This window comes from Aythya marila, assembly GCF_965140915.1.
Source record: "Aythya marila genome assembly, chromosome: 1".
NCBI lineage: Eukaryota > Metazoa > Chordata > Aves > Anseriformes > Anatidae > Aythya > Aythya marila.
Genome location: NC_139042.1, coordinates 203,594,613 through 203,607,607, shown reverse-complemented (window position 1 = coordinate 203,607,607; position 12,995 = coordinate 203,594,613). Strand labels below are relative to the sequence as shown.

The following is a 12,995-nucleotide window of genomic DNA, read 5'->3' as shown; positions in this document are numbered from 1 at the left end:
TCCAGAACAAAGACATGTCACCTCTGTAAAATGGTATGTGTTACAGCTACAGCAGTGACTGCAAAGACAGAACAAGCAATTGTTTCTTGAAGTCAAATGAGATACCTTTTACTATGATCAGAAAAGAAAGGTCTGACCAAAGAAATCATGGAGGTGTTTTGCTCCAAGGTTGACAAAAAGAGAATACAAAAGCTGTAATCAGTTATGACCTTTCCTCACCACAGTCCCAAAGGTAAAATTCCTGTTTCTGAGGTGAAAGCAAAGCTGATGTCTAATGTATAACTGCAGAACCAGAGTTTTCAGAGGTGTTGTGCAACTGGGAGCTACACCATGAAGAGGCTGACCGTATCACTGAAATTTTAGCAAGAACCTCAGGTATTACACCTTTAGGTATTACTCCTTTAGTAATCTCTGAGGCTCGGATCAGTACCATGGTCTAAAGAACATTCAGCCAACTCTTTGTCCTGCTCCTCTATCATGTCACTGCCCTCTGCTCACTGATCATCCACCATGTCTTTCCCTGTGTCATTAGAAAAAATACGCCCAAGTGTAGATGAAATTGCAGCTGGTGTTGCTTCTACTAGTGGGGTCCTCTGCCAAAGAGGGCCAATGGTCCCCAGGCACTAGCCTATGGTCACTTCTTCCACATAAATACGTGTCCATTTATGACCCTGACACACTGGAGATCCCCTTGCCTCTCCTCTTTGCCCCTACCATAAAACAATCACGAGTGGGGTTTCTCAGGGCTCTGTTTTAGGGTGAGTCCTATTCAATGCTTTCAAAAATGACTTGGGTGTAGGACTAGAAAGTATAAGTAAGTTTGCAACTTTTGTTATACTAGAATGTATAAGTAAGTTTGCAAATGACACTAAATTGGGAAGAGCTGTTAACACCCTCGAGGACAGGGAGGCCTTGCAGAGAGATCTTGACAAATTAGAGGGCTGGGCAGTCACCAGCCACATGAATTTTAACAAAAGCAAGTGCCAGATTCTGCACCTGGGATGGAACAACGCTGGCTATGCGTACAGACTGGGGGATGAGAGGCTGGAGAGCAGCCCCACAGAGGGATCTGGGGGCTGTGGTTGACACCAAGTTGAATATGAATCAACAGAGCATCATGGCAGCCAGGGCGGCCAACTGCACCCTGGAGTGCCTCAGGCACGGCATGGCCAGCTGGGCAAGGGGAGTGACTGTCCTGCTCTTCTCTACACTGGTTGAGCACTGTGTGTGGTTTTGGTTGCCACATTGCAAGAAGGACATAAAAGTATTAGAATGTGTCCAAATGAAGTCTACAAAAGTGATGAAGGGTCGAGAGGGCAAGATGTGTGAGGAGCAGCTGAGGAACCTTGGTGTGTTCAGCCCCGAGCAGAGCAGGCCGAGGGGAGGCCTCATGGCGGTCTGCAGCTCTCTCAGGAGGGGAGCGGAGGGGCAGGCGCTGAGCTCTGCTCTCTGGGGACAGCAACAGGACCCGAGGGAACGGCATGGAGCTGGGACAGGGGAGGGTTAGGCTGGGGGTTAGGGAAAGGTTCTGCACCCAGAGGTGATCAGGAACTGGGACAGGCTGCCCAGGGATGTGGTCATGGCACCGAGCCTGCTGGTGTTCAAGAAGCATTTGGACAATGCTCTAAGACATAGGGTTTGGTTTTGGGATGGTCCTGTGTGGAGCCAATTGGACTCAATGATCCTTGTGAGTTCCTTCCAACTCAGGTTATTGTATGATTGTATATGTCTGGGATTCCTGACACTTAACTTCACACTACTATCTACTGCTTATGAATCTGCTTATGGACTAGTCCTCCCAGGCTTCCTTCATGAACAACAGAAAGAAAGAGGACTCCTGGGTTTTCAATTCCTCTCTTCCCAACGTGTCTGTCTAATAGGGGCAAAACGTCTGCCAGCCTTGAATGCCCTTCACCCCACAGCAGACAGAGACCAGGCAGCTACTTCAGGTGGAGAAGTTTGTCTGTGGCTTTGGAGACATAAGCAGGTGGCTCCCAGCTGTGTGTCTCACCAGTCAGCAATTAAAAAAATCAAGGATCATCTTAGGGGTGTTTGTCTGCATGCTGACCCAAATGAATTAACACATATTTTCCAAATAGAAATGAACAAACCGAGGACATGATGCTGGCCTACAGCTTCGCCTAAGTGCAGTAGACTGAAACAAAACTCACTGAAATCTTTGTTTAACTTTCTATGGGTTTTGAATCTTGTCTATAAATAATGAAAAGGACACTGCTAGAAACTAGAAACTGGAAAAACTGAGCTAAACTGTGTAACTCAGTTTTCTAATGATGAGATTTGGTACATGCACCATCCTTTCAAGTCTTGCTAGAAAACACATTACAGAGCATCACCTTGCTTTGCAGGGGGGGACAGGGAGAAAGCGGGTTGTTTTTCAGATACCTTGTATATTGGAAATAATTTACTCAAAAGTTTTAGTGACAATGGCTACGGTTGCCTTGATAAACACCCTCCCCTTGTAGGAAGGGAAGGAGGGGACAGGAGAGCTGAAAACGGAAGCTGGGGGATGCATGTTCTTTACTGTTTTACCCACGTTATAAATCAGAACATAAATAGCAACTGTCACTGCTCTGTTGCAGAAAGCAACAGTGGGAGGGGAAAACCTGGCTAAATTCAGCTCTTAGTGGGTGTACAGTGCTTCAAGAGAAATAATGGTGACTCCCTCATCACTATTAGTCTCTCTGGTTTCCATGGATAAGTAGGGTACAACCTTGCCTAAATCCCATTCACAAGACAACAAATGTCTGTAAGCCTCAGCTGTTCCTTCTGTTCTCAACATATCAAGTCCAAAATGCCTCCGCTTTCACTCAGATGGATTCTTCTCCCACTCCAACTATTCCTGACTTGTGTTACATGCTCACCAACATATAGAAACTCCACAGAAAATTCAAATGACCACATCAAAAACGTCCTGAAAAGGCTTGAATGCAAGTGAAAAATTAAACATTAATTTTACTTTTGAAACAATATAGAAGTTATGTTTCTACTCCCAAAATGCTCACAAAAGTCTGGAGTGAGGTTCCCAGGGAACTTTGGCACTAGCGGACTTTAAAGCTTGGCCTCCTCATTATTGTGACAGCCATCTTGTCTCTGGCTGCAGTGTCCTTGGGTATCCCTGAAGATTGTCTGCTACTTCATAAAGTCATGGGATCACTAGAAGACTAAGCTGTATTACTGCTTCACTTGTGCTAAAGAAAATCTGCAACAAGTCTGCAGGCTTCAGAAAGTTACTTACACTTCTGTATTTGCAAATAATTCTACTGCCACTAGCATCTCTCTCTCTCTCTCTCTCTTAAAAATAGTATTAAAGCCACACACTTGGGCAGTTTATTTAGATTACAGGCTAAATTTGTCCTCTCAGATGCACACATTCAGCACACAGTGAGGCTACTGCTGCTGTCTGTTCGGTGCTGAGGACAGAATTTGGTCTGAAGCATTGAGCTGCTTCATTAATTGGCAACATGAACAAAGTATACATTACCAAACCAAAAAAAAACCTTACTGTCAATCCAAAGCTATGGATACATTTTTTTAGAGGGGTTCTCCTCCCACAAAACATGAGAATAGCTCCACAAAACAACTAGTTAACAAAAGCCCTACAACCAGTCTGCTTTGAAAATATATCGCTCTTGATCCATGCCCCCCTGAGATGAACTGCCTTAAATCCATGCTCCCAGCTAATGTGTGCATTTGTAGTGGTGCAACAGCACTTACACTCTCTGGGATGGGCTGTGCTTATTTTCTGTTTGTTTGTTTCCAGAAAACATCTGGTATGGTGACACGTAGGAGGGGAATTACACTTCCTGGCCTGGGTGGGTGTCTGCTCTGGAATGAGATATCTACATGTGACGACAGAAAAAAGTGTTTGTATTTGACTTAGAGCTACAGCTTAGATTAAGAGTTGCGTGTTATACTGTTTTATTGGATCTTTCAAATGCCTCACGGAAGCAAACAGAGTATTCCGTCCACAGCCCTATCCCCATAGATGACTTTTTAGGGCCATGCTTTAGACTACAACATCTGGCCCAGACAGAGCCGTGAGGAACAGACCCATGCTGATGACCAGGAAGAAACATTTGTTCTTACTTTCCCTGCTGAGGTCCTAAACTTACCACACAATGGCAGTTCATCAGTTTCATTATCCCTTTCTGGCTACAACCTTTCCTCAGAGCAAGAGCATATCTTTTTTTCTGTCCTGACTGGCACGTGTACCATAAAAGACGTTTAGATGTAGAGCTTAGGGATATGGTTTAGTGGGGACTGTTAGTGTTAGGTCAGAGGTTGGACTCGATGATCTTGAGGTCTCTTCCAACCTAGAAATTCTGTGATAAGCCTGGCCATTCAAGGTCATTAAGGCCCCACTGAACCCAAACTGGACAGTCTGAGCATGTGAAGTGAAGCTGATACCATTGGGATTAGCAGTGCAGGGGCACCTATGTCCTGCACTGAGTGGACCAAGATGCCTCCTCTGTACACTGTGACTTAAAGCAGACCTTCCAGAGTGCTACTCAAGCAGACCACAACCAGGGACCACGTTAACACATACATGTTCTCACTGACTGGAGCATAGTGCTCAAACTTCATATTTTATTAGCATTGTCAATAAATCCAGACGTAATAAAGAACTGGACATGTTTGCCCTCATCTAGTGGCCCAGCAGGAAAGGATGGGCAGCAGGTCCAATCTTTTGCTTAACACCAAAGATATGCCAGCAAGGAGCAGTGTTGCTGTAGACACGTGTTAAGAGCTTTATTTTGGGACTGGGACTTGCTTTGGACAATATAAGATGAACATTTGAGTCTACTAAATTAATATCTATCTCTAGAGAGCACTCTGAAAGTAAACGATGGCTCCATGTTGCCTACAAATTGGGCGTTTGAGGAAAAGGAATGTTTGCATTGCTCCAGAGTCTGAATGGCTGTGCTCTGGTACTGGGGCTACAAGGCCTCCTTTCCGTAAAAAAGTAATGAGTAAAAAGGTCCTTTGTCATGGATATCACCTAAGAGGATGCAGTTACCTCCATAAAATGGGCCTAGGATGGACTGAGATATCTCTTTCTTTTTTTAAAAGGAGCAAGGAACAGGAGTGCTTTAGTCTTAGCCATTCCAGTAAGGTGTGTAGGTATCAATCCTCATGCCAGGGAATGATGCTAATGAAGCCAAGGAAAGAGCTGAGGAATCTGAAGAGTGCTTCCCTATTGTATGCTAGACCTAAATACGTGACTCAGAAGCTTAAACCTTCACCTTTTGGCAACAGGGAGAAACCTATTAGCCACCTCCAGCCCCCAAATCACCACTCACCATAAACCTAAGTATCTTCCGCCCATCTCACAACCATCTCCTTCTTAGTCTGTCTATACAGGGATTTTCCAGTCCCAGATCGCTGTTGTGTTGGGTCTGAGGTTTACCCTATCTCCACCCCTCAGTGATCTACTTCTGCAGGCGGGCTCACATCTTTTCCCATGTTACCCCCAGCACCTCGAATGACCTTTTCAACCCTTTTCCTTTTAAATAATAAAACTCTCCATAGACAACTGGTGGTGAGGCAGTGGTTTTCATTGTCACAGAAAATTCCGTCAATTTTTTTGATACAGAACCACTTTTTCAACTAAAGAAAAAGGAAGTATTTTCTGAAGAAAAGTTAACTTTTGCTCCAGGAAACATGTACAAAATCAGATGTTTTGATTCAACCAGCCTCATGGCTGAAACTATAGATACAGTTCCCCCATATTCTCCTTCTTTCTGCCAGGCAGGTTCATCCAGAGGATCACATCTTCCATGAGCACTATTTCCAGGGGTGCTGGGACAGGGCCAGCATCTTTCTACACCACATAACAGAGGTCAAAATGCATCCAGGAGACCAGCTGAACAGAGGAGTGCACACCATCCCTAACTAAATTCCTGTGTCACACAATAACAGCATTCAGAATCCAAACAGTTTTTTTTTTCTGGACCAAAATATTTCCACTAAAGAACCAAAAAAAATATATATTTTTTTTTTCTGTGCATTGGAAAGAAAAACATTTTTATTACTACTATTTGTTTCTCTTGTCCATTAAAACCAACCCAGTCTGTAACCCTGAAGCTTCCTTTTTCCTTCCACTAACTTCACTCATGATTTCTACTTCCATATGTATAATGGTTTTGCTACCACTGCTATAATGTACCTTTGCTCCTACGTATATTTTAAACTGACTACGATGATCTTTTCTAATGCTTTCTTCCTGCACTATTTCATCCTCATCTCCTGATCAGATCTGTAGTAGTTATGGAGTCCTTCTACTGTCATGTTTGCTGATAATTATGATGTGCTAAGTAGAGAAGTGTTGTTATTGCTGTCTTTGAATGCCTTTACACACTGATGTTTCAACCATCTCCTATAGGCACCTCTCTTTGATGTCACATTAGCTTCTTTCCTTTAACTCTTTACTGTCTGGCAACCCTGAATGAAAACTGTGTGAATTTTTTCATCATTGTAGCTGCCTTGTTTATGCTAGGAGATTATTTCAACGTAGCAACAGTTTGCTAAAATACATATTTCTCGTGAAAAATCTGACACAGTTGTGCTTTCTGTTTTCTAGTTCACAACCATGCAGGGCTTCTTCTTTTTCTAATCTTGGGTATTCATCAGGCATTCCTGATGAGATACAAATCAAAAAATTATGCATTGAAAGATACGTTTTCTCCAGAAATAGATAGCAAAAGAGCTCCTGAAGAAGTGGAGTCATCTCCTGATGGAAGGGTAAAAGTTCCCTGGCCTTGGGCAGAACAGGGCAGATTGAACTTTTCTGTTCTGTTTCATCTGAGGTCTACACACAGCCCCAGTGACACTGCTCAGTGAAGTTCATGGCCTGGTTTTGTAGATATGCTGAGGTTTTTCACACTGTTCTGGTGGCTGAGGCCCCTCTTTGCTTACATAACCTCCCAGGCAGTTCAGGGCTACTTTCTCTTTAATCTTTGTGCAAAGCATGAAAGTTTTACTGCTGTTTTACAGCCAGGTCCAGACTGACACACAGCTCAGGTCCTGAACAGCTTAGCGATGGTGTGAGTCAAACGCTTGTAGGGCAAAACACTTGGTCATGCAGGAAATGCATTTCAGAGGGTGCAGCATGAAGGATTGACATGATGAGCTGTATCCAGCAGCCCTTCTCTCCCTGTGGAACTGGCAGGGTGAGGATGCCTTAAACTGGGCATAGCATTACGACCCCCTGCACTTCCCTGATGCAGATAAAACAGGAGTCACGAGACGAACATAATCACACTGAGTACTTTGCTCAGATGGTCACAAGATTAACAACGTCCCTGTTCTCTGTTATTTATCGATCTGAAATATTTGTCTTTTAAGGCTGGTATTTCCTATGCATATGCTCTGACTATTGTTGCATCTATTGGAGATAAGCAGGGCATTTGTACTTGACAGTGATAACGAAAAGGGGATGCTTGTCTTTTGAACAAGAGTCAAACAAATCTAAAGATATAAAAATTGAGGCAGCTCACTACTGAGAAGCATCCCAAAATAGGTCAGTAAGGCAATGACCATTCACAAAACCCATGAAAATGCTACATAGAGTTTATCACCTGTAAATCTCAGGGCTCTTTACGGCTCAGATGAATATCAAGAAATTCATTTTAGAGATAACTGAACCCTACATCCGCACCACACGGCACCACGCTGACAGGGTGAGAGAGACAAGGTACAGCTCTGTGAAAGCTGCACCATTTTCCTTTCATCTCATCCTGAATACATCCTATACCACCACATACTTCTTCCATTCAGCACTTCTGCCCCGAAAGACCAAACACAGGAAAGTATTTTTACACACAGGTGGAACTAAAAATATCCCCAAGTGGGATGGCACAACTCTGCCCCAGCAAGCTGCCTCAAAGCAGTGGTGTTGCTGCAAGGTACCAGACAAACCAGAGGAATTATCTGCTCCTACGACAGCTGTGCGTAAATTAAAAATCAATCCTGGTTTGTTCTTCACACATCATAGTTAATAAATGCTGTCTCTTCTGCTGGATGTGATCTGGTAGGTGACGACAAATTAAAAACCTGGCCTAATAAATCACAAAATGAACACAAACAAGCAATGATACGGGAAGCACTCTGCAATTGTCACTGCTTTCCTTCTAGCCAGGCCTACAAGCAGGAGTCAGATGCTCTGGTTAGGATGCAATACAGGCAAACAGAAAACAATGCAGCAGAACAGAAACTCCAGATGAGCTTGTAGGATCTCACAGACTGCTGTCTGGTGTTCAGCAAGAACATGATCCCGTGAACATTTCTGTGTGAGCGTTAGCAGATGGCACGTGAGTAACCCTGCAAAGGAACTGTTCATGCATTTGTAAGCTGCACATACCTGTAATAAAAGGACCAAGGTCCTGGCTAGTCCTATAAACACTTCCATGCATACAGGTTTTGGGTGTTCATACCACTGTATTGACTTTCTCTTCTTTTTCTATTTCAAGAATCCCTTTTTCAAAGCTTAGGCAAAGAACAACACTCCACTCATACAAACCCCAGCCTCAGCAATGGGAAGCAACAACAGAACTTGCAACCAGGTTTTTAAACTTAGATCCATAAACATATATGCCAAAAGCCAAGACCAGATTTGAGAGCAGCCCTTCTGACAAAGCCCTAGAAGAAATCTAATGTTTCGCCTCCTTCCTGGGCTGCTACAGATCTGCCTGTTGTTTGCAATTAAACCCAGGCAATAAGAGAAGAAACCAAAAAGTTGCCAACAAAAGTTATATTCACCATATCACCTCCTTTGGAACAACCAGACTGGGAGGATAATAGAGGGACTAACCTGGAAAAGTTTCAAAGGAGGAAAAGCAAGAACTTGTCATGCTGGGAAACTAAGATGCTGGGGCTCTCCTTCCCTCCATCCTTCCTCGTCTCTCCCTCTAAGCTTTTCTTTTGAGGCCCTCCACCTCTGATGTGATGCGGAGGCGCACAGTGCATCCGTGAGAAGCTCTGAGAGCTGACTGAGTGACTTTCTTTGAAAGGAAGCACCCTTGAGGCAGAAAAAAAAAAAAAAAAGTGTTAGCTCCACCCAGGCTGAGGAACAGCCCTCTGTTCTTAGCACTCCTTGCTGTGAAAAAAAAAAAAAAAAAAAAAAAAAAAGTGAAAAGTTTTGCCCCGTGCAGTGGGGTGATTATAAAAACAGCCTGAGCAGAGGGGGAGTGCTGAGACGCAGGGTGGAGGTTCAGGAGGGGGATCTGAAGCCTTGATGGGGCTTTGGAAAAAATCCCAAAGGATATGTAGAAGTGGGGAGAAAGCCCAGCTAAGCTTTGCATCATCTATACCAGTGCAGCTATGCCATCAGCTTAAAGAAGGGAGTCTTCCATCTCTGAAACCTCTGAAGCATTATTTGCTTCATTCATCCTGTGTCTTAGGGGCTGGCCAGAAAGTCATGGAAAGAAACTAAGGAGTGCAGCACAGCTCAGGGATGCACAGCTCAGTCTCATGATCAGCCTAAACACCACCAAAGAAACAGAAGCAGGTACCCAGAGCCTCCACTAAGATCCAGATTCAACCAATTTCAGGTGCACAGCTCAGCAGGTCACTGAGCTCCAGGCAAGTGACTGTCCTAGGAGCCCCTGTGATACCTCCAGCTCCGTGCAGCCCTACTCCACCACAATCAGGTGGGACAGGGACCTCCTTGGAGCAGCTGCTCCTTGCTGGTCCCTCCACTGGGCTCCTCACATGCATTCCCCAGAGACCCTAAATGCCACATGGCTTCAGCTGGGATGTGGGATCCTTTTTTTTTTTTTTCCCAATCAATAAGAAACAAACAAAGAAATATCAAAGGACAGGTCCAAGATCTCAAAGATTTGTCTGTTCAAAAATACAAGAGTCAGAACATTGACCTATTTGCTGCAAACAGTTCTGCTTCTCCCTCCCCCCGCCACTTTTTTTTTTTCTTTTTTTTTTTTTTTTTTAATAGCGAGTTCAGTGAAACTTTATCTCTTCCTGCCCTGGTAACCTTACTAAATAATCTGCTATTAGCATGACTCAATTGAGTTGCTTTCAGCTGCTCATGTCCTTTTCTTTGCCACTGCCATTTCATTGGTGGAAATTTAAAAAAAAGGGCCCGTGAAAAGATTTCTGCCTTTCTGCAAAGCTTTGCTTTCTGCAAAGTATCACACTACTGGAGACTGAAGAAAAGTACAGCCGAGAAGTTAGTTCCACTACAGCGATAAGGCCTCATTAAAAAGGATCTGATTACACCCAAGAGTTTAACTTCATTAGCATCCAACGTGCATGGAGGGAACATAACCCAAGTCTCAAGACCGAGCAGCTGGGCTGGGTTTTTGAGTCCCCTCCTTCAGAAGGAAATGTCGCTCACAACACTGCTCAGCGGAGGAGGGACAGACACCGCTCCTTTCTCTTTACCGCTCAAATCTGCTTTCAAACTTATTACTGTGCTAGTTTGCTGAATATTGCAAATTTGACCCAAAAATGATTTACCCAGCAAGCGAGATACATCATCCGCAGTAAAACTCAACTTCTACATGACTGTCTTATTGCATACTGCTGTAGCCAAGAAACACCACAAATACATCAAAGACGCTAGCAGAGGAAATTATTTTCCCTCTCTTTTTTTTTTTTTTTCCAGTTTGTTTACTGTGTGTATGTGTTGAATAACACTCTGGTCATAATCAGTTTTCATTGTTTTTCTCATTTTCCCCTCTTCTTTGTATTGCATGAAGTCACAAGGGAGAAAACAACACTTTTTAAAGGGAGGAAAATGTGATTATGAAACCACAAACACTTGCAACAGGCATCAGGTGTAGGACCTGAAAGTAATATAAACGCTTATTTAAGAAAATAGAAAGAAAAAATGAAAAAAAAAAAAAAGAAAGAAAGAAAGAAAAAAAAAAGACCTCTGGCTAGATTTCAGGTTGTCAGCCTCTAAATCCTGCACCAGAACCAAAACTGATCACTGAAGCAGAGTGTCCTGAGCAGCATCCCGGGTACCAACAGCACCAACAGCGCCCCAAACTTTCTTTTTGCCGGTGCCTGGGCAGCCTCCTCCAGACCCTCTGCTCTCCAGCTTTCTCCAGCTTGTTTTTTTTTTTTTTTTTTTTTTCCCCTCCTGCCTGCATCCAGCGCGCAAACACCGCGCAAACACCGCGCACCGCCTATGCCCGGAGACGGATGGATGCCCGGCCCGGGGGTACCTGCTGCCCGCACGGCTCGGCTCGGCTCGGCTCAGGGAAGCTCCGCTTGGCTCGGTGTAGCCTGGTTTAGCTTGGCATGGCTCGGCGCAGCCTGGTTTGTCTCGGCTTGGCACGGCTCGGCGCAGTTTGCTTTGGCTCGGCTTGGCACGGCTTGAGCGCGGCTCACCCCGTCTCGGCTTGGCACGGTTTGGCTGGACTCTGCCCGGCTGGACTCGGCGATACGGCCCGATACAGCTCGGCTCGGCTCGGTTGAGAGCAGCGCTGGCCGCCCCCGCCCCCCCCGGGGCTGCCCTCGCTGCCTCTTCCTCCTCCTCCTCCTCCTTCTTCACCTCCTCCTCCTCCTTCTCCTCGGAGCAACCCAGCTCCCCCTGCCTCCCCCCGGGCTTGCCCCCAAAGGACCCCATCCCCGAGGGCTTGGAGCAGGCTCCGAGGTGAGCATCGAGGTGAGTATTGAAGTGAGCATCATATCCAGATGAATACGCACATGAACCACGGTGGCAAAAGAGGTGCTCTTGCTTCTCGTCATTTTGTCCCACCATCTTGCATTCTTGGTCATTGGTCTTTGAGATGTGTCTCTTCCAGGCAGGCCCAACCTTGGACCAGATTTTTAGATGAAAGACAGATGGGTGGTTCCCGTTCGGTGCAACCTTTTCGGGGCTTGAGGGTATCAGAGATGGTTTTTGACCAGGACATCCCTTTAGGAACCTTCTCAGGTCCACCATTCCTGTGGCCTCCTCCTGGGCTGGAAGGTGTGGTGCTGGGGATTGCTGGCAGGTGGGTCTGGAGAAGGGAAACTTGCCTGGGATCCTGGGAGAGGAGTGTAAAGAAGGAAAGGAAATCCCAGAAATGTGGGCATGAAAAGGTTTTGGAGAAGACCATCAGGAATCTCCCCATCCTGCAGGAACACACCAGCCTTGAGACTAGTGGATGTCACTGTTGGCAGTGGTCAAACAAATATTATGACAGATGTGTCATAGAGACCAATGGGTGTCCTTCACACCCCTGACCACGGGCAAGATGCACCCATAGAAGACAAGAAGGTCTAACACATAGACCTATATAGCCCTATAGGGCTATAGACCTTCTCTGAGTCCCAGCACCTTGGTGAAGTATCTCAAATGCTGGTTCCTACAAGGTCAATGCCCCATTAAACATGCTGAACGTGCCACTTGCCAGAGCTGCGAAAGAGATGTTTTCTCTGAGGTCATACAAATGAAGTGCTTGGAAATTTTAGGAGCTGTAAGTGCTCACTTTGAAAGGCCAGGATGGTTCTTTGAATATTGCTGTGGAAACGGAAGATGTGATTGTTTTGCCCTTGATGGCAATTCCTAAAATGTAAGCTACCCATTAAAATAAAGAAGGGGAAGGTAGGGCAAGGCAAACAGAAAGGTTACTTTTTGGAAATCTACATGTAGATAAATGAGTTCCTTTCAAAGATCATTTCTCTTCTATTCGCTGGAGCAATCTGAGCTGAGTATAATACATATCCCTGTTACCAGCGGGAGAGGAAACGGCATTTCATGAGGCAGATGATCTTGCATCTTAATTGCTCATATGCCATTAACTTACATATCCATCCTTCCTGTCTGCATAGGAGAGCATTATACTGGGGGGGTTGATACTGCTAGCATGCAGAAGTTCTTTCACCTAAGTGAAGGTGAGCTGTAGATAATTAAAATCCCACGTAAACCCATCCCAAGCTTAAGTTTGCAGCTCCACTGGTTGCTGATGCTGTTGCTACAGTTTGGACGGTAGTGTGATGAGTGAAGGACCATCATATCTGCCTGC

At 45.0% G+C, this 12,995-nt stretch overlaps 1 protein-coding gene across 2 annotated transcripts in view; it reads right to left on the bottom strand.

Annotated features, from left to right (window-relative positions):
- The window catches only part of PRKCQ (protein kinase C theta), a 60,939-nt gene extending 49,480 nt beyond the window's left edge, over positions 1-11,459 (bottom strand). The window contains exon 1 of one of the 2 annotated variants that reach the window (XM_082779053.1): positions 11,208-11,459. The gene's annotated coding sequence lies outside the window, so the exon portion shown is untranslated. Of the gene's footprint in view, positions 1-8,830; positions 8,992-11,207 lie in introns of those variants that run through there. The other variant, XM_082779054.1, reaches the window with a different exon arrangement.
- Positions 11,460-12,995: the final 1,536 nt, after the last annotated feature.